General features: G+C 33.5%; 1 protein-coding gene and 1 non-coding gene across 2 annotated transcripts in view; both read right to left on the minus strand.

The window, feature by feature from the left end:
* The window catches only part of Cht7 (chitinase 7), a 135,693-nt gene that overhangs the window by 79,677 nt on the left and 34,751 nt on the right, over positions 1–21,265 (minus strand). The window lies entirely within an intron of this gene.
* On the minus strand, positions 7,390–7,462 carry TRNAN-GUU (transfer RNA asparagine (anticodon GUU)). Its single transcript has one exon. It is a non-coding gene; the product is annotated as a tRNA-Asn (tRNA).

Below are 21,265 nucleotides of genomic sequence, written 5' to 3' on the forward strand. Positions count from 1 at the left end.
CAAGAGCTGCTGTTCTTTGCAGACTGTTTCCACGGACGACTAGTAAACGTTAATCCTAGAAAAATTTAAACCATCTTTGACCCATTACTATTCAATGATTCAGGCTTTATTCCATTAAGCAACGCATGTAGAATTCTTGAGAAATGTCACTTCACAGACAAGCACAACTTTGAAAATCTGTCTGTATCGTGCCTAAAGTTCTAAGTAGCACATGAATCTTCCTGGTTAACTGTTCTTACACTTTATTTCCGTACTCTTCAATAGCTGAAGATTAAGCTGTATAATGACGTATCGCATGAGATCTGCTATTGGAAACAAATTCCCAGGCAATAACGCCAGGGATCGCTCCCAAAGGTACACGTAACCTTCGACGTTTCGAAAATTCGTTTACAGCAAACGCTCTTAAATCCGAACACGTCGGGCACATAAATCAGTTTGCTCGTTAAAAGCAAGCAAATTTTCGCTGGTACGCTTTAACTAAAGTTTGGTTCTAATTCAACATGAATATTTATAAAACTCAGTGATAACTAAGTTATAGTAGTTGGAAAAATAATCTGTTGGGCTGAGCGAAGTTGGACATTTGATTACAGAAAACTTGAATTCTCTTAAAGGTGTTTTGGATGAAACCATTCTTTTTTCTTTTTTAATTTTATGTAAAAGAAACCTTAATGTTACAAAGTTATATTGAATGTAATGGAGCTTTCGAGAAACGGAATTAAATTTTGGATCCCAAAAACAATCTGATAGACAATCTTTAACTTCGAAATTGTCGAATCCTCCAAAATCTTAATATTAACAATTGTAATGGAAAACATCTTGCTTATATAACATTCTGTACGCGTCTTCAAGTTCAAACAAAGTTCCCGAGAACAAGTTGTTGATAAATGTTTCTGCGTAATCTTTCATTTCGACAGTACAGATTTTGTGGTTCAGAATCCCCGGTGGATTACGATTGTTGGAAGATAGATGAGAGAGTTCTTTATGACGTTTATTTTATCCCTCCCGAGCGTTGGTTTGTCGATACAGTTTTATTCCCTGAGGACTCAGTAAATAAATCTTGTATTTTTACGCTCTGATTGGTTGAAGGAATTAAAGCTATATTAATATTGGTTCTGGGTAATTCTAGGACTTATGTCTTTTATTCATAGAATACTAACTTGATATTTATTTATCGTGAGCTATAGTCTTAAACCTTCTCATTTTATCATGAAATGAGATTAACTCTTTTGCTTTTATGAAAAGGTCTACTCGTATAGTCATTAGAAGATTAAATAATACAATCTAATGATGAGACAAGATATGTATTTATCTTATTAGACATAACTTCAGTATGACAAGCATAGGAATTTGTGTTCGAACGCCAGAAAGTATTTAGAGAAATTACTAGACAGCCATACCAGAGTTGCGTGGCATACCATCTCCAAATAACTTGAACAAGAAGCATATACTCAGTATTTGCAGATAATACATCAATTTTGATATCTTCCTTGTGCTTAGAGAAAGGGCGTTATGAATTATCACTAACTTCAAATGTGGAATATCAAAGTATATTTGACCTTTGTGCAACCACTTAAATACAAAGAACTGGACCGTCTTTCAGATTTCATTATTAATATATTTAAATCTTTATTATATACTCAAGCCTTGCAAAATACCTTTTTTGAACTGCGTTCTTGGGACATGTTACTTTTGTGAATAGCTACACGACCTCACACGTTATTCGTTGAAAAACAAATGACCGACCTGTCACAGTTAATTGACCATTTGAACGGTACTAGGGACCGTATCTGTGGCTTAATGAAGATTAATTTGAGTGAGGCTGTCCGTTGAAATCAATGTAATGGTACTGTGGAGGAAGTTTCACTGACGACGAAGAGCACAAAACGATAAGAGATTATTTTAATCAATAGTTTTTTCTGTGCTGGCTCCTTGAAGGGATAATTATCTTTTCTGTCTGTATAAAAATGTTGTATATTATAAATAAATATACAGGCATTTTCATGAAATAATAAAAATAATAAAGTAATTTATGCATGATTTTATTAAAGGTTGTTATCAATATCTAATCCTGGCTGTTTTTGTCGGCGTTTAAGCTTAATCTTTGGCAGTAATAGATTTATAAGCAACCTCATATCATTCTTTCACTCATAGTCTCCATTGCACTTTTTAAATATAATTTTTACCTTCTCCATACTCTAGCGTAGAAATGCATGTTTAGAAAATTTTAGTCGGACTTTTACTTCATCAAAATGTAATCATAAAAAATCAAGTTTTTATCACATGACATCGATTGGAGAGATAACATTTCTTCTTTTATTTTAGTACGGGTAAATTAAAGATCGCGTATCACATCTCAGTAGGGCAGGTCAGTACAGGCCCTCTTAGTGCAACACGAGACAGATTACATAATTCCAATAGAACCTGTCAATGCGTACTACTTTTACTTTCGAGAGAAAAAAGTCAGCACCACAGTATAACTGGTTGGATAACTGTACTACATTTTTTTGCAACTGACCAATATCAAGCAAGCAGTTTTGGCAACCTGCTCTGATATAATCTGGAGGTGTTACGCTGAACTTTTGAGCTTTTTGAATGCTCTCGAATGTTAACCTTTGCAAAGGTTGATTTTGACAAGCCATTTAATTTGCAAGGATCAGATGATGATAATTGTTACGGTGACATTTCAGCCTAAAATGATGAATGATGGGCATCCGAAAGTGATGTTTCGAAAATATTCCAAAATTACGTTCCCATCAAAATAATTAATTTATTTTGATGGGAACGTAAAATCTCGTGAAACATTCTTTAAGCTTATTTTCTATTATGATCCTGTTCTTTTTCCCAGTTCCATAAATTGGTGCAGCAGTATATGACTAATACATACATATCTTCTGCGGAGGACGAATTTATAATCTTATATTTATTATAGTTTATAAGAATAATGTAAATGGTAAATAACAGATACTGTCCGTTCCAGAATCATCGTTTTTGAAGGACAGTAATTCAATTAATATCTACCGAGAAGACCATCATCTTCTCAAGAGATTAATTATATTATCCGACAGATATAAGGCTTCCACTGACATTATTATAATTAACAACTCTTTGAATCGAGTACCTTTGATGAATAATTCTTTATGTATAAGTTAAAACCACAAGATTGGATATATATATCCGTATGAAAAAAATATCAATTGTTCGGTCTCGGTTAGGGTAAACTTTGATGAAAAGTTGTTTTGTGTGATATTTCTTTTATATTTAAATAAGTTGCTGTAAGTATTGAGCAGGGGATCGATCTGCTTTTTAAAATGAAGTGAAAATGCACAAGCTAATCACCTGATAAGTGGTAATGGCCTGTGTCAAATTTCTACTTTCGGTCGGCACAGCGTTACTTTTGGGGACAAAGTATATATGCACCGTCCTAAAGAGATATTTCCTTTTACTATCACACTCTTCGAACTAGAACACGATACGGCTTATATATCAGAAATAAGTCTGGTTACATTGCCACTAAAGTCGAACCACGTAGAGTCCTACCAACATTAAAACGTGGTTAGACTGCATCAGCATCGTAGCTACACCAAGATATTCTGCTTCCTACTAATAATGTCAATTCGAATCAAAATATGCATGTCTAATGCAGGACCAATAAATGTTATTACAGATTTTTGAACTCCGATTATTGTTATTCAAATGTAGATTCAGATTTCTTATTTCTAAGTATATTAATACTACATGACTACTGTAAATTAGATAAGTAGTTACTAAATGGTTAGAAGATGCTTATCCTACTGAAAACATTTAGAGTTACGTTATTTCGGTACCAAGCCATAACACTTCATCTGTTGAACTTTCGTTTTGACATTCAAAACGTCATTACAAAATCATTCGTTACAAAAACTGTATCTTAACTTAAATGAATTGAAACGAAAGTTAAATTCGGCTTACATTAGCCACTATGCCGCAATGCACTGCCGGGTTGGAACGCAAATGTCAACAAGATCGCTCGACCGGTTGCCCGAATTACCCGACCCGCCCGACCAGTTGCCCGACCAGTTGCCCGATTAGTTGGCGAGCGACTGCAGTTAATGGATGCAGGTTGACGAAAATTTAACGCAGAATTGCTTATGATTTGAATTATTTGAGACTAGTGTTTGACTGTGACTTTGTACTTATAAATTAGTATTAATGTAACTAACCTTATTAAGAATAATACCAGACAGCCCATAGATGTTTTATAACAAACTCTTTATAGTTCAAAAGCCACTTATGAAATCAATTACAGATACTAAGTTGGAACGCCTTGTATAACTGAATGAACCAGCACTACACTGCTAATATATAATGCGACCTACCCCCATTCCCTCTTTCAAATCACATCGCAATTTGTACATTTGTATACAAATTTTCAATTATTAAAAAATAATTTCACATTCATATGATAAACACCAGGTTCTTCATCTAAAACTAACATCTCTGTGTGAAATTCCTATAAAAATCCCTTAAGTTTTTATATTGCAAGCAGTCTAATCTAAAATCTAAAAACAGCTCCTCATTTTTGTGTCATAGAAAAAACCTTACAAGCTTAGTTAGTTAAAATGCTTACAAACAAGCTTAGTTAAAATGTGAAGAGTTTAGGGCACGATCTATCTCTATGGATGCTACATATCCCGATCTTATGTTAAATGTAACCGATCCGTAAAGTTAGGTACAAAGATGAATTTCAAGTGCTTCCGTGCTTTACAATAACGTTAAGAAATCAATCCCGTAGTCAATAGATCCTGTCGGAACCCTTTTGGATCTCTTGAAATCATCCGACAATACCCACTACTAATTCGGAATAGATCAGTGTAGAATATAGGTACTACAATTCCCACCAGTTCTATATCCAACAGTGAGACATTAAACATATTGAAGCAGTCACCAGTCCTTTGAAAAAATCATAATAGATTCCCGTCTAATAAAAACTCAAGTGTATGGCTTTAAGGACCAAAATTCATTTCACTAGTTTTGAATTGTGTTCGAAAGACATTCGAATTCAAATTCAAATATACTTATTTGCAATAAGATGGATAGTACATACGAAAACAGTATAACACACAGATGACACTTCTATTTTTATATAGATAAATCATACATAATTCTTGATGTAATAATATAACTTGAGTACGCAAATTGCGCTGTCGTGTTATAAATGAACGTGCATTGGGTTTAGCGAATGTTATTCAAAATTGCGACATGCTGTTTGATAATAACATTTCAATAGTCACTAAATTTAATTTGATTTAAATTTGCGACCTAAATCTTAGCACTCTATTACATTAATGTTATTTGTAATGTTGATAATGTTTGTAGTCAATTTGATATCCATAATTATATTTGGGGTGCGTTAATAAGTAACATAATTGGTCCACCATCTTAGGGCGTCCGCCATTTTAGTTTTAGGATGACGTCATTGAGATAAATGCGTTGTTACTTTAACCAAACATTTATGCAAAATTTCAGCTCAATTGAGGTTAAAATGTTTAAAATTCAGTTTGAAGTTTTAACCCTCACATACGAACTAACACGGCAAGTTAAATTAATTAATTAATGATTAACCGGATTCAAAATATACCGTTTGGTTAAACCATATATTATTATTATAAACAAAAATGAAAATAGGTTTTAAATATTTCAAGTTCATAATTTCATTATTACGAATTTCACTCACCCCGAACATAAACTTAGAACATTTATTTCTACTTAAAACTTAAAAGATTTCAAATAAAAGCCTAATTAAGCAGTAAATGTCGTAAATTGACGTCGAACTTAGTGATTTATTACCGTAGCTATAATTAAATAATGTGAACACAAGCCTAATACAAGGCAAATTCCAATTTATTTGGTCCAATGGAATGTTTGGAGATTGGAATTATTTGGAATACAAAATGTGGTTTCGGAATCCAGCCACTGTGAAGTGTCGATTGCTTCACAACAAAATAATTGGCTTAATTTAGACTTGCCGGAGCTATTTACTTGACAAAATTTGCGAAAGATTTCAAAATGTGTTGTTGTTTATCCAAGCTATAACAGTTGGTTAAGTAAGTATGTATTATGGAATATAAATAGTGTATTTTATTTTGAGATTCAAGGTTTACGATTGTATTTTTGAATAGCTTAAAATAGCTAGAATATACAATAAGCTTTAAAGTTGTATTAATAATTTATCGGCAATAAGAAAATGTATTTTAACGAACGTAAAAATTAAGTTCATTAAATATTATTACGGATATTTATTTCGCTATTTCGTTTAATATATCCTATCGTAACGTAAGAAAACGTAATATAACGTAATAACTATTACATTATTCAAATATTCAGAGTCAAAAGGCTAATTGGGCTTGAGACATGTTAGAATACATTAAAACATAGTATCATTTTTTAACATTTATAAACTGTGTATATAAAGTTATGTACGTTACAATTCACAAAATATAAAAATAGTTCGCAACCGTCAAAATGGTGTAATAATATTTTTTTTTAATAATAAACAAATAAGTTATGGAGATCAGGGACATAATAGAGAATTTAGACATTAATTACAATTTTGCCCACTATACTCTATATCCATTATGCTCCTAACATGATACATAATATACAACCATAAAGTACAAACTTCTATATGTCGCTATTTTACGCCAAATCGAATCAGCTCAGCTCAAAAATCATACTATACCATAAAAATATATCTGCGGAATAATTTGATTTGTATAAATCCCGATTGTCAAAACTTAAATTTTAGTAAAAAAATTGATGTGTTTTGAAGCTTTTTAAGTGCCCCCTCAGGCACTTACAAAGCTCGGAAGTTCAGCATAAAACAAATAGACAGATTATGAATACTCATTTCCATATGTATGTCTATATAATGGTAATATAAATATATTATAATATTTAAATGTAATATAATAATTTGCCTATTTTAAACCATTAAATTAATTAGGGTTAAACAAAACTAATTATGAAACTCTGCAGCCCTATAGGGTTAAAAGTTTGGACTACTTTACAATTGTCACGGAACTACCGATTAGGTTATCATTTTATTGGTGTTGTGACGTGTAATTTAACAATACATATTTAAGATTTATTTAATATAAATGAATCGAAGAAAAACGCTATACGTTTATTAACAAGCCTTCATAGATTGTATTTAACAATATAACTAATCGAAGTTAAAGAAAAACTTACTTTGTTATCCCTTTAAATGAAAATAAATGCCTGACATCATAAAACTGTATTTAAAACTACTGCGTTTATTCTAACATTTCTGTTTCTGCTGTATAAAACATTTTAACAAATCAGTCTTGTTCTAAGCAAAAAATTTTTGTTTTCAAAAATTAAAAATGAATTCGCCCCCGGGTGGACTCGAACCACCAACCTTTCAGTTAACAGCCGAACGCGCTAGCCATTGCGCCACGAGGGCTATGCTTCCTGCAACGTAAATCTCTATTACAAAGGGATGAAACAACCCCTATATTGGAAATAACTGAGTATACTGCGTGATTGTTATTTTAGTTGCATATGTATATTGACGTATGACATTTAAGGAGTATTAAGGGTTGTTTGTTCTGATTTAAGGGTGTTGTAAAGTTAGGCATTCCAACTTAGTCCATATATGTAGAAAGGTACTTGTAACCAACTTAAAATAGGACCCTAATCCTTTCTGGAGTTGATCATTTATGTCCATGGGCAGTAGTGACCATTAACTATCAGCTGAAGTGCATGCTCGTATTTCAGTAAAACAGTTACATACCAAACTTTTTTAAGTGTAAGTCTTTATTAACTAGTAATCAAATAATTACTTAAAACTAATATAAAGACTTACCCTAAGTGAAAAATATGTACCTTGTATTGTTGAAATATAACATGAATAGAACTTAACGATATATACAAACAAAACAGGTTATTGTTACCTAAGTCCGAAATATTTGGACTTAGCTATTTTAAATCTCAAGGTTAGAAAAATAAATGGACCTTATCGGTGGTCCGTGGGAGGTGCTATAAATCATAGGTATTGCTTTTTTAGGTCCCAGGGCTATAAAACTAAGGTTACCTTTCAAGGTTTCTGTTTTTCGATACTAAAAATAATAAACGAGTATAATTTGAAGATTAATTTATTTTGCGTTTCAATGTTGATCCCCTTCATATACAATATATTATTGTAACATTAGGCACGTCGAACACGATTTGTCCCTGTAGTTCCGGGACTGAAAAAGGGCTACGGTGCCTGCCGAGAATAAGGTCCCACGCGAGCGTCAGTGAGCTACTACACTCATGATTGTCGGTGTCTGCGACCTTACAGTCAACCACTGTAGGCGATGCTCGTCGACAGTCGTCAGCGACTGTCAGTGAGGGCAACTGCTCTTATATAAACTCCCTAAGTTGAAGACAAGCATGCAGAACATTGAATATTAATTAGTGCTATACGAAGAATATAATACGTAAACATCTTCAACATCAAAATTTCTTTTACATAATATCGATCATAAGGGCGACCTTAACTCATTACTCCTACGGATTAAGATGGAATGCTTCAAAAAAATAATTTGCATTTGACCTTTAGGTTTTAACTTTTGCAGGAAACTTCGTAACTTAGCCTCTTAAACGAATAAGTTATAAAAATGAAATAAATATATATATCGTATAGCTAAGTACATCCCTAACAAAAGTTGATTTTAGTAACGAGTCTCGATTTACACCTACTCGTGGTAATGATCTATATCTGACCGCTTCCGGGTGTCGAACAGGTTACCAAATTAATGACAATTAGTCGAATGACTCAGTCTTTAAAAAATGATCGTTTAAAATACCTGATATTATGTTGCCAATGGCATATAAATATAAATTATCATTATAATTTATAATATAGGAGTAGCAGACGAGCATGCAGTCCACCTGATGGTAAGTAGCTGCTGCCACCCATGGACATCTGTAATCAACCCCAGATAGGATTAGATATTCCCACCTGAGGTCGGCCACAGATGCACCGCTACCCCCGAGGACTAAGCTGGAACGATTCAGAGAAGTATGTCTCCCTTACCACACCCTTCAAAACGGAACACAGCAAGGCCTAACACTGCTGTTATTAGGCAGAAATAGGTGTGGCGGTGGTGCCGCCGGAGTCGAACCACAAAGGGTTCTACCACCTTCAAAAGACTAAGACTGCTAAAGACTAAGGAATACCAGTACACACATACACACACAAATACTAAAAGAACATTACCCTCCGCAATCAGACAAAAAAAGGAAACTTCATCAAATGATAATTAACACTACTGATCATTTTGTGATTAACAAGCCGTGAAATAACGAGCGGTTAAATTCTTTGTGGGTATTTAATTAACAGTAATTAACATTTTTGTTAATGTTTGAAGATATGAAACTGATGACTACTTCCGTTTACTCGGTTATGAAGATGATTATTGTGTGTTACTCATTAAAATTGGTAAAAACAAAATTATTTTGTAAAATTGCATTTTGATTAGATATTCGTGAACTTTGCCTCTATTTTTTCATTATAAAGGCTATATAACGAATTATTAGTACATAAGCTTGGTATATGGTATATGAAACATGCTGCCCATGTTGCCTCCGAAGTTAGTCCCGAAGGGTTGTATACCACCTTAAAAATTATGTTAATTCATACTTAGTTATTCTTCATTAAAAATAATTCTATTTTTTGTTAACTGTTAATCGAATGATAAACTAACTGTATTTTAAATTTTAATTGTTATAAATATTTCGTTTGACTTATATTTTTCACGTATAATTAAATGCACTTCTCATGTAGTGTATTTATTATTAAGAATTTCAATAATCATTGACCGTATCATCGTAAACGTTGGGAATGTATGAATTACTGTTAGTATGAGAACTTCCTTTTCTGGTGTTATGTAAGGTCAGTTCCGTTCTTTATTAATTTCGACTTATTTTTAAACAACTGAATGTATTCCCGATGCATTCCGAGGCATACCAGCTTAGTACTCAGAGTTCAGAGGTAGCGGGGCATTTGTGCCCGACCTTAGGTATGAAACACATCTTCTCTTGGTTTCACTTACGATCAGATCGACTGCATGCTCGTCTGCTACTCCTATATTATAAAAAAAATGATACTTATAAATTAACAAAATTATTATAAATATACCTATGGATATTTATAAAGAATGTTTACGATGTAGATGTTCTAACTCATACAGGTTCGGTATAAAGTAAGAAATATAACGGTTACTGTCGTCATAACAACGGGTCAGTTAGTACCTTTGTCCTCGAGGTCGTTGCACCGGCTGGAGGCTTCACGTAATCTCATTTTTAAGGATCAAGCCTGGCATTTAGACTTTACAACTTAAGACCATCCATTACATCACTTTTGATCAAACTACGTGCAAGCATTGTGGATTAAAAGACCCAAAATTAACGACTAATTAATAATTTAATTTATTTGTTCAGTTAAAATTTAATAAATAATAAAAATACTATTATTATTTGAATTAAAACTGCACAAGTTTCACTTTTTAATTATTTCGCCGTAACGCCAGTTCAATAAAATCGTTAAAATAAAAATAAATTTTTTACACATTATTTTTCTATTTCAAACGTAGAATTTATTTTTTACAACAGTACAGCACGAAACGTCGAATGGAGGTCGAATCGTGTGTTGAAAGTAACCCTCACGAACAAAATATGTAAAACCTTTACGTTTCACCAACTCGTCTCACTATGAACGTTAAACTATAAGCGTTGAAAAGATTATCGCTTAATATCATAAATTTTATTTGCCTACAAGTACAGTACCCTTACCAGGAGTTTTTACGTTTCGACAAATATGACTGTTTTGGTATTTGTTTACGTATTGGCCCATACGATTTCCTAGTTCTGACATAATCCGCTAGGGGCGCTGATTGGAATTTGTATGAGCAAATACGTAAACAAATACCAATACAGTCATATTTGTCGAAACGTAAAAACTCCTGGTAAGGGTACTGGAAACGGGTATTTTTATAACTGCGGCATCATATGTCCACCACGATCGTCTAAGAATACATGATATGTGCTATATACATAATATAGTTGCTAAAAAGTCGGTGGAACTATTTAATGAATCCACTAATTTTACAGCTATTTTGTTCATAAAACAGCAGTATTAAGCTGTACTGTATTCTGGTTTTAAGTTTAATACAAATATAGATGCGACGGCAGATACATACAGACGTTTAATGTAGTCTTATGTAGCCATCTGTGGCTGTCCTTAGAGAAGTACAATTTCTTAAAAAAATGTGCATTACGTACCCAAGAAAATTCTCTAAATAGGACCTATTTTAATGTGTTTAATGAGCGACCAAATTAAACGATCGCTTGTGATGAAAACTTCTGATAGTGAAACAAAAGCCTTATTCAACGTAAAATAGAATCGCTACCGAGCGGGTTTTGTGGAGGTTTATATTATTGAATATGCGATAAGAAATCTGGGATTTCTTTTTGAGCCCTTTGTTATAACATGCGAGAACCCGGCTTAGTTGGTAAATAGCGTGGTTATAAGTACAGTCAGCTCTAGAATTAGATGAGCATATGAATGTTTTATACATACCTACACACATAAGCGTTCTTAAATAGCTGAACACCACTTGCATAAAAATTAGATGAACGATATAAGGCGCTATAAGTAGCTGAAAACCGATATGTGCAAAATGGCTAATGCCACTAATATGATATGTCACTGTTAAGCTACTTTTGACACTGTAGTATTCAGCTGCTTTTGAAACTCTACGACGTTCATTTAATTACGGTGCTAGTTGTGTTCAGCTACTTATGAACGCTTGGGTGTATAGGTATTTTTGAAACCTTAATCTGTTAATCTACTTATGGAGCTGACTGTACATTTGAACGTAGCAAGGATAAAAGTGCGATGGTATAAAGGTGTGAAATATTTTTGGTAAGAACAATAACATTCATTGTTTTACGGTATTCAAAGTAGCGTTTATTTTTATAATATTAAATTAGCAAACCAGTATGAAGTCCATTTCGTGGTGGCTACTGCCAATGCACATCTTTAATCAAGTCCAGATGAGATTAGATTCCTACAAATCGATCATGACAATATCAATTTTATAAGCAAAACTAGTTGCTTTGTAGAGATTCCAAGCTTAAAATCTCTCACAAACCCATTCTCATAAGCCTTTCATGCGCCACCGTACATTTCTGATCACTATTCAACTTATAATCTATACAATACTACATATTAACCGAAAGATATCCCTCTGTTTTTAAATCCCAGTTTCGAACACGTATACAGGCCGTATCAAAAACTTTTTTTACAAAAACAATATTTTACTTCCTAAATTGGCTATAAAATTTGACTAATGCTAAAGCGATCATTCGATATCCTGTTCAAACGTGTCCTTGAAACTTTCTTCGCATCCACTAGGTCAGTGTGTCATCACCTGACAGAGTCAACGACATCTGCTTCTGAATTCTGAACTCACTTTTTGTAGCTAACAATAACTTTTACTTATGCTCTCGATTTGAGCTTGGCATAGTTCCTATTCGGGTCAGTGTTTCTCGATTTCATATTTTAATGGTAAATATTGCAGCTAAATCCAAGACTATGAAAATCTTGTGAGTGTATATTTAATGTTTTTTTCACCTACTGACCTTCTACTCTATGAATTTCTTACTATAAAAGCATTGACTATCGTTAAAAAAAGATAAAAATATTCGAGAAAAAAATCTTCATTTATAAGCCTCGTTTTTAAACATTCATTAAAATATCTTATAAAGTTATTTTTGATTTACCAATATAAAAATTAAAACATAAAGACATTTCATCTGTTCTTAAACATACTTTCCTTTTATTTTTAAAAATAACCCGACACTCATAATTTTACCGCTGAAACAAAAGAACGAAGAAAGGATCTTTAAAATACTTTGTCAAAGTTACTAATTAAGAATTAGCAACCTGATCGCGGGAAGATTAAGTCATTTGACTTAACGTTAATTATTAAGACAGGGTACTGAGTCGTAATCACAGGGTACTGATGTAAGACAAGTTGCTTAAGAAAACTTGACCGCTTTTGCGTAAAAGGTTCTTATCTTACTTTTCTAATTATTTAACTTCAAAACAGTTGACAACCTGACGCCAGTAATTTTGACTTGGTATTTTTTGGCTGAAATTAATTAAAAATGTACATTATGCAAACGCTTCTCTCGTAACATCTCTATTAAGTGTAATCAACAAAATACTCTACTTTAGATCTAAACAACAAAAAATAATAATAACTACAGTGACGCATTGGCAAGGGACTGAGTCGACAGTCTAGTTAAATTGTCTTCTAATATAACTTTGGACTAAAATATGACGAAGAATGAAATAACACTATACTCGTAAAATAACGTACTCATCCCCAAACTTTTTCAATCGATTTTTTTACTTTGCATCATATTTGCCTTTGTAAGTCTACATTTCTACTGAACTTACTTTCCGGTCAATGTCTGCCTTATGTTGGTAGCTTAAACAATTTTAGCGCTACCACCAATCAACTCTTTCCGTAGACAACAAAGAAAACAACGCAAAAGATAAAATAAATCCAACACCGACCCACAAAAAATATCTTTTACACGGCTTTCAATCACTTATCTTTTACACATTCCCTTCAACACCTCAAAAGTTTAACCTAACCCGCTTTCAAATATGGATGTAAAATTAAATTCCACGTCATAATGTAGCCGTAAAATTAATTCCAAATGGACCCAACTCCGAATTCGTATACCGCAACTGTACTCATGTGAAGTAACTTCGTAGCGATACTATTGCGACAGTACTGCGGACATTGCATGTTACCCTGTGGCTGTTCACACGTACCACAACCACAACTGTGTGGGCAGGCAAATTTGTATGAAAACACAGTTTTATTCACACGGACCACAAGCTTAACACAACTGTGTGGGAGGAGCAATTTCGTACGAAATTGCATAGTTTATTCAAAAAGGCTACATTTTGTCGTCTAGTACCAATTTATAAACATCATTTTTATTCCAATCTTAACCAATTTTTTGCGTACCAAATTTAAAAAAATTACAATTTGTCTAGATATTCATTTTCAACTTTCCAATTTAGGCAGGCAAAAATTGATTAAAATTGTTTTGCTAAAGTTAAGGGCGTAACTCAACATTGTGGACAATATTGACATCGCAACAACATCGAAATCGCACTCGAACGCAACCGAATACTATATAGAAGAATAGATACGTTTTGTAGTTTCCGAAACGCAGCTATACGAAAGAAGCAATTCACATGTTACAGTGGTAAGTAGATACTACGGACATTTCGTCACTACCGTGTGGTGTTAACTAATGCCCTTGTGGTACGTGTGAATAGACACTTAGCCGCTTAGGCAACTGTGTAACTAACAAGTGGACCACAATACACAGCCCTAATCCTTTACAATAACATTCAAAGTCAATCAATAACCCTTCAACTAACGGCATATATAAAATTGTCGGATGTAACACGGAATACGAAATCGATCGTACTACGTTAAGTCTGAGTTGGTATTCGTTTGTGGTGAACATTGCCAAAATTCTGGACCGGTTTATGTGTCGGTGGCTCTCAAAGTGAGTGAAAACACCCCTTTAAGGGCGATGAATAGCATAGCGAATTAGGGGTCGTTAAAGTAATTTAGGGGAAATAGCTCATTTGTGTTTTTCAGCTTCATCAACTCAGATAAATGGGCCCTTTTTTGGAAAGTAGTCACTATCATCCATGGATATTTTCAACACCAGAAGAGCCCCCACTGTAAAATTTTATACGAGGGCTCTTTTTGAAACTATTGAGCCCTATTTCATAGAGGTATTTGAGCCCTATTTCATAGCGGATCGGGAATATACCTCAGCAGGAAGGACTTTTTTAACGCCTGTTTTGAAACATAAATTTTGTTATTGGAAAGTCTATCTTTCGCTCACTGTATTGCCAAAGAATAAAAAAAGGAGACGCGCTGAAAAATAGATAATACTAGATGTGGTTGTTTTACGAAAGAAGAAGAGCGATAAAAAATATATGATTTACGAAAGAAGAAGAGCGATAATAAATAATATAATGATCAAGAAGTGGTTGTTTTACGAAAGAACTTTGAGAACCGCAGATCTAAGTGATGAATCGAGTTGTTGATAGGTTGTGGAACCCTTCGCCAATACACAAACAAGGCCTGTCAGAGTGATTACATTCAAGATACCTTCCACAGTATCTGTAGCTAAGATGCTAAGGTTGAAAATTGTATGCACAAGGGCCTTCGTCAGATGCATAACCACTTAAACCTTTACTGCTTCGCAACCAACGAGCTGCGACGAATAGTACTTCTGTTTCGACACCGAAAATATTCTAATACCTTAACAAGAAATTCTTGTTTAAACATACATAATTACTATAAGTTAGTGAAATTACTATGTACGAAATTCGTGGTTTGATACTTAAGTATCAGTTGCCTAAAAATAATTAAAATTATTTTATTTTTTGCAAAGCCATCTAACGGCATCTCGTAGGAAATATTTAGACGGCGTGTGAATCTCTGTCAACTAGTTATTTTAACATTTACTAAGCTTACATTATCCATTAAAATTATTAGGAAGATTGGAGTCGCAATGACCACATGTATCCACTCAGTCTTACGACACACTAATCAACCCCTAAGTGGAACGAATAATTTTTTGTTTCAATTTGTATAAATAAAAAAAAAAATTATCTACTAATGTAGTAAAACATAAGAGACCTTACAGTTACCTTTTTTATAATATAGGAGTAGCAGACGAGCATGCAGTCCACCTGATGGTAAGTGGCTACTACCGCCCATGAACATCTGTAATGAACCCCAGATCGGATTAGCTATTCCTACCTGAGGTCGGCCAGAGATGCGCCGCTACCCCTGAGGACTAAGCTGGAACGCCTCGGAAAAGTCTGTCTACCTTACCACACCCTTCAAAACGGAACACAGCAGGGCCTAACACTGCTGTTATTAGGTAGAAATAGGTGTGGCGGTGGTGCCGCCGGAGTCGAACCACAAAGGGTTCTACCACCTCCAATACATACCTGGGAGTGAACGTTTTAAGGTGGTAGAAACTTTCGTGATTCGAGACCATGATAAGAAAACTAGCAAAAATTACTAAACAGTTACAAAACCCGTATAAAGGTATTGTAATTGTTGCAGTATGTGCGAGATTTCGATTTCCTAACCAACCATTAACTAGGTAATAACTATTTACTTCACTACTACGTTTGCTAATGAAGGATATTATGACATCTACGTATTGACTTTACGCACAGTTGGTCTTAGTTTCAAAATAAATAAAGATAAATAATAAATTAAATTGCATTTTGAATATAATTATAATTTTATGCAATTATTAAAAGCTACCTACTGAAATTATTTTAATATAAATAATGTCTATCCGTCTGAAGAAATGTAAGAATATGTAGGTAAATGGGTTAAATTGAAAAATTCAGCTTTAAAACTTATAGGAAAAATTATTAAATACATTTTATAAATAATCGTTTTCTGAATTTCGAGACCAAAAGTAAATTAGGAAAACCGAAAAATAATCAAAATTTTGGTTGCTGGCGAAAAACAGTTGAAGAAATCTTCAATACTAATTCAGAAAATAATTTTCATCCTTTTCTAATAGAGGCAAAAAGTATTATTAATTATTAATAATATCCAAACACAGTTTCCCTAATATTCCATGCATTTTAATCACCTTTAATCTGATTTATCTCAATTTATTTAAATTCATCTATTCAAAGGCATATGCCAATTTTTACTACTGCCTTTCTCCAGCATAATTTGCGAGTATTTGCGTATTTTAGTCCGCAAACATTATCTTAGGTCATATGTTTAGAAACCGGAACTTCTGCTTTCACCACGTAATGGTTTACTCTACGTTTAATAATTTTTATGACTAGACTTTTCAAAATAAGAAGATGATATTTTAACCGCAAAGTAAAAGTTTTTTGCTAAAATTAGGTAAATGACCAATTTCATTATTGAATGATGTTTTCGTGCTACTCTGATGCCAGCATAAGCTACTTTTAAAGTCTTTAGAGAAACACTTTGACGTTATTGTAATCAAAACCAAGGATTTTTAAATAATATTGGAGTAGCTAATGAGCATGCAATTTACCTGATGGTAAGTGGCCACCGCCGCCTCTGATCATCTGTAATCAACTTTATTGATATAGAGGTTCTACCTGAAGCCGTTTCTCACAAATGCATTGCCACTCCTGAGGAGTTAGATGATCCCCTCGTGTCATAATTCATGGCAAAGAATTAGGTAAATAAATCAATGAATCATTTAAAAAGGTGCTATAAAGCTCTATGAATTATCGAAGACAATATCTCTTTAATGGACCAACCAAAAAGAGAACATAGAAATAGTAGTAGAAATAGATTAGAATAGAATCAAAGCCGAAAAAGTACACGAAATATTTTCAACCAAATTAAAAGCCCCACGGAAATATGAAAATGTGTAAGTAATACAGGATATTAGTAATGAATATTGAACGAGTGAACTAGTTGAAGACTGGTTTTGAAATAAACCGCGTTATTAAGGAAACTAGTGAATCACTCGACCAAAGTGCGGAGGTGTTGACTTTTCCTTGTTTTTTTTAAGTATAATACTAATAGATTGCTAATGATATTTGAATAGAAAGCTTTATTAAATAGATGCTATTTAACACTTAGGTTATAGGATGCTACACCAATTACACCGTCAATGAGCTACACTGTACTTTCAAATTGGATTCATAGAAATTTTTCAATGAATCACAGCTCTAGAAAATATCTCTTTGGTAAGAAAGCTTGTATGAAGGTCAATGGGAAATACTATACTTTATTATTATTTAGAATGAAATTTTACACGAAGCTCTTTGTGCATGCTCTATATGATAGCAGTTTAATAAACAAACCCCATTTAAAATGACTCAGACCCTTCAACCCAGAGAACCGATGTTTTATACCGCTATTATCTTAATCTTATTCTTATCGACATACCACGTATAGCTGGACTTATGCACATTTAAATATAACGTATTTGTATACATAGAATCACATTTTGAAATCTCATCCCCTAAAGAGCTAAATAAGATATGTCTATAACGGTGACGGTGTCGCAAGCACATTTATACAATTTAAAAAGGCTCAATTTATTTCTGATATTTACGAAATTAGCTATAAATAAACAATAAAACGTATTTAACAAAATACCGCTAACGGGAATAGGTCAGCAAAATAAGGTTCCGCACTGAAAGCTGTACCGTAAATCATTACATGTTTTCTCAGCGATACCAGCTTCCTGTATTGTCTTGGAAGTTAACAAGTGGTCAGCAGATCTGTTAAACAATGCCCCGTGGATAGGGTTGTCACTTTTAAAGTATTTAAATTGAGGCTTATAAAAATATACAATCTTTTTTTTTATTTAATCCCCTGAGGAAACAAATTTTCTTATTGCTTCCTGCAAGCGCTATAGCACTTTATGTTCCTCTGTTACGGCGGCACTCATACTGCTGTTGAACCACTAAATTATTAATAAGTTAATTTTTCAGCGCTGTTAACTCATTGTAATGTTCTAACAAGTTGTCAAAAAAATCGTTACTAAAGTTGCGTTAAGTGTTGCGAAGTAGCTTTATTAACTTAATCGTTACTTTGTTCTTACTAAATGTAATGATAATAAATACAATTCTATATTTCCCCCAATTTTCCCTACATCGCTTATTTGTCTACACTGACCAAATACTGCAATTTGTTATTAGAATATGACGATATACTGCATTTTGTTTTTCGAATGTGACTAAAAACTGCAGTTCGTAATTCGAACGTGACTGATACTGCGATTTATTGCTGAACCTCTAACGTTTTAATTATAGACTGAATTCGCTAAATACCAGCCCTATCCGTAACAGTTGTATCCAGTTCTCTTTGAGCGTAATGACTGGTTGATGTGTGCAATTGTTCTCAACTCGTTAGTCATGGGACCGACCGCTCATTTGTACCGGCTTCAGCCGTAGTTAACATTATCAGGGGATGATGGGAGTAAAGTCTACAAATAAAGGTGTGCTAGATGTTTCTAATAAAACTAGTGAATTGGAACAAAGTGAGTTGACTTATGGCTGTATACTTTACCACATACTTTGTCATGCTGTTTCAATGCGGATTCTTGGAGGAAGGTACAGTATATAGGATAAGTCGTATTAGTTTTCAAAAAGCTCATAAGGCACTTGGTAAAAAATATTTAACTAATCATCCATGACACTCTCATGACAACTCTATGACATGATTTAACGACTGTTACCTAATAATAACAATATCATGGAAGCCCGCAAGAAATTTTGCTGCTACTTAGTGTACTTAGTGCTACTTAGTAATTTTCACCCAACCAACTCCTGATCGCTCACGACGTTACTTAATTTTGATCAATAACGATGTATAATAGCAAGAACTTGTGTGATCTTAATATGTATTCTTACACTTAAATAATATTAATCTCCGACAAAATAAACATATTCTTACTATAGAGACGTAGAAATATAACTTAAAGAAAGTGACTAACGCTGAGTCACTTGGAATAATATTTCTTTCATTTTAAAGTCACGTATATATTTATTCCTAAATCGGGAAGTAACTGACATAAAGTAAACAAATAATCAAAGAAAACATTGAAAAGGTTTTAAGATGGAAGATTGCTTCCGTAAATGGACGAACATTATGAATAAGAATGCGTTTTTAATAAGTTCCTACGTGTATCTATGTGTATTCATTTGACCTGCGTAAAGCTGTCATTAAATGCCACCGGACTGGTTCTTGATCAAGCAGATATCTATATATCATATTGCTCTATCATTTGTGAAGCATTCCACTATACGAAAAGAAAGAAAAAAAGAAACGAACAAACATTTTTAATAATAGAGTAGAATCAAGCGAGCTTGTAGTCCATCTGATGTCTAGTAGCTAGTGCCCACGGACATCTGTAATCGTCTCCATGATAGATGCGATTCCTACCATAGATGCGCCGCTACCCTTGAGGAATAAGCTGAAACGCCTCGGAAATATATGTCTCCCTTACCACACCCTTCAATCCAGAACACAGCAGCGCTAAACACTGTTGTTATAAGGTAGAAATAGATGTAACAATAATGCCGCCGGAGTGGAACCACAAAGGGTTCTACCACCTTTGAAAACACAGTACAAATATAGTACAATATTATAAAATGAATAGAAATTATTTTTCATAGTAATAATGTACAAAAAATCGCGCAGTTTCCAATGCATTTTAAGTAAACATAGACAATAGTTAAGCACTTAACAAGAGTACAATAATAGGTACAGAATCTCCCAGTCTTTGCACAATTGCAGGGAGCATTAATAATGGAGCTTTCTCTATGAGCCTAATTGAAATGTCTTACCATTTATGTTGTTTAAACAGATATACGAATTTAAATTTATTGTACGGTTTGAATGTTAATTTTGGAGGAAATTTCTGATATGAACCCCAATAATTCTACCGCCGTAGCTTTTTCTGCTTAACAGCATTGCTATGCTGTATTCTGGTTTGAAAGGTAAGGTAAGGTTATTCGAGGTCAATTTGATCAATTTCAGATTGGACTCCTATTATATATGTGGCCTGATTAGCTCCAGCTCTACATGTTCTATTAGCTTAAATGTATATTACTCATGAAACTTCTAAAAACATTAGTATGGACTTATTTTCTCTGCTATAACGAAAGTGTTGGTAGAGTTCTTTTGGAAATTGATTTGATATTCCGGTGAACTAATCACCTAAATACCAATTTTAGTAACAACAATGAAAACAATAGCCAAACGTTTAGTTGCAACTATTATAGTTATTAATTAAATGTATTGCCATTGACAACAATGTTTTGTTATTTGTTCTTAGAGAAAGTCGTCCATGGCCCGTCCTCAGATCGCGATCAACCAATCACTTATTTATAGAACCAAAACAGTCTGCACAGTTTAGTGGCCAGAACATCCCATGTTTTAGCACAAATGCTGCTGTAGCTTGAAAACAAAGAAGGAACGCATCGCGATAGTTCAGTTTTATGTTTGTTGTTTTGTCAATATTATAAATCTATTCGTCTTCTATTGTTCTCAGAAGGGCTTACAACATTATGTACGACATAGACCGAATGCAGATTGATAAATATTACATACCTTACATTTTTTTAGGGAAC

The sequence above is a fragment of the Epargyreus clarus genome, unplaced genomic scaffold (assembly GCF_041222505.1).
Source record: "Epargyreus clarus isolate Ecla_fem2 unplaced genomic scaffold, WU_Ecla_fem_2.2 ptg000008l, whole genome shotgun sequence".
Classification (NCBI taxonomy): domain Eukaryota; kingdom Metazoa; phylum Arthropoda; class Insecta; order Lepidoptera; family Hesperiidae; genus Epargyreus; species Epargyreus clarus.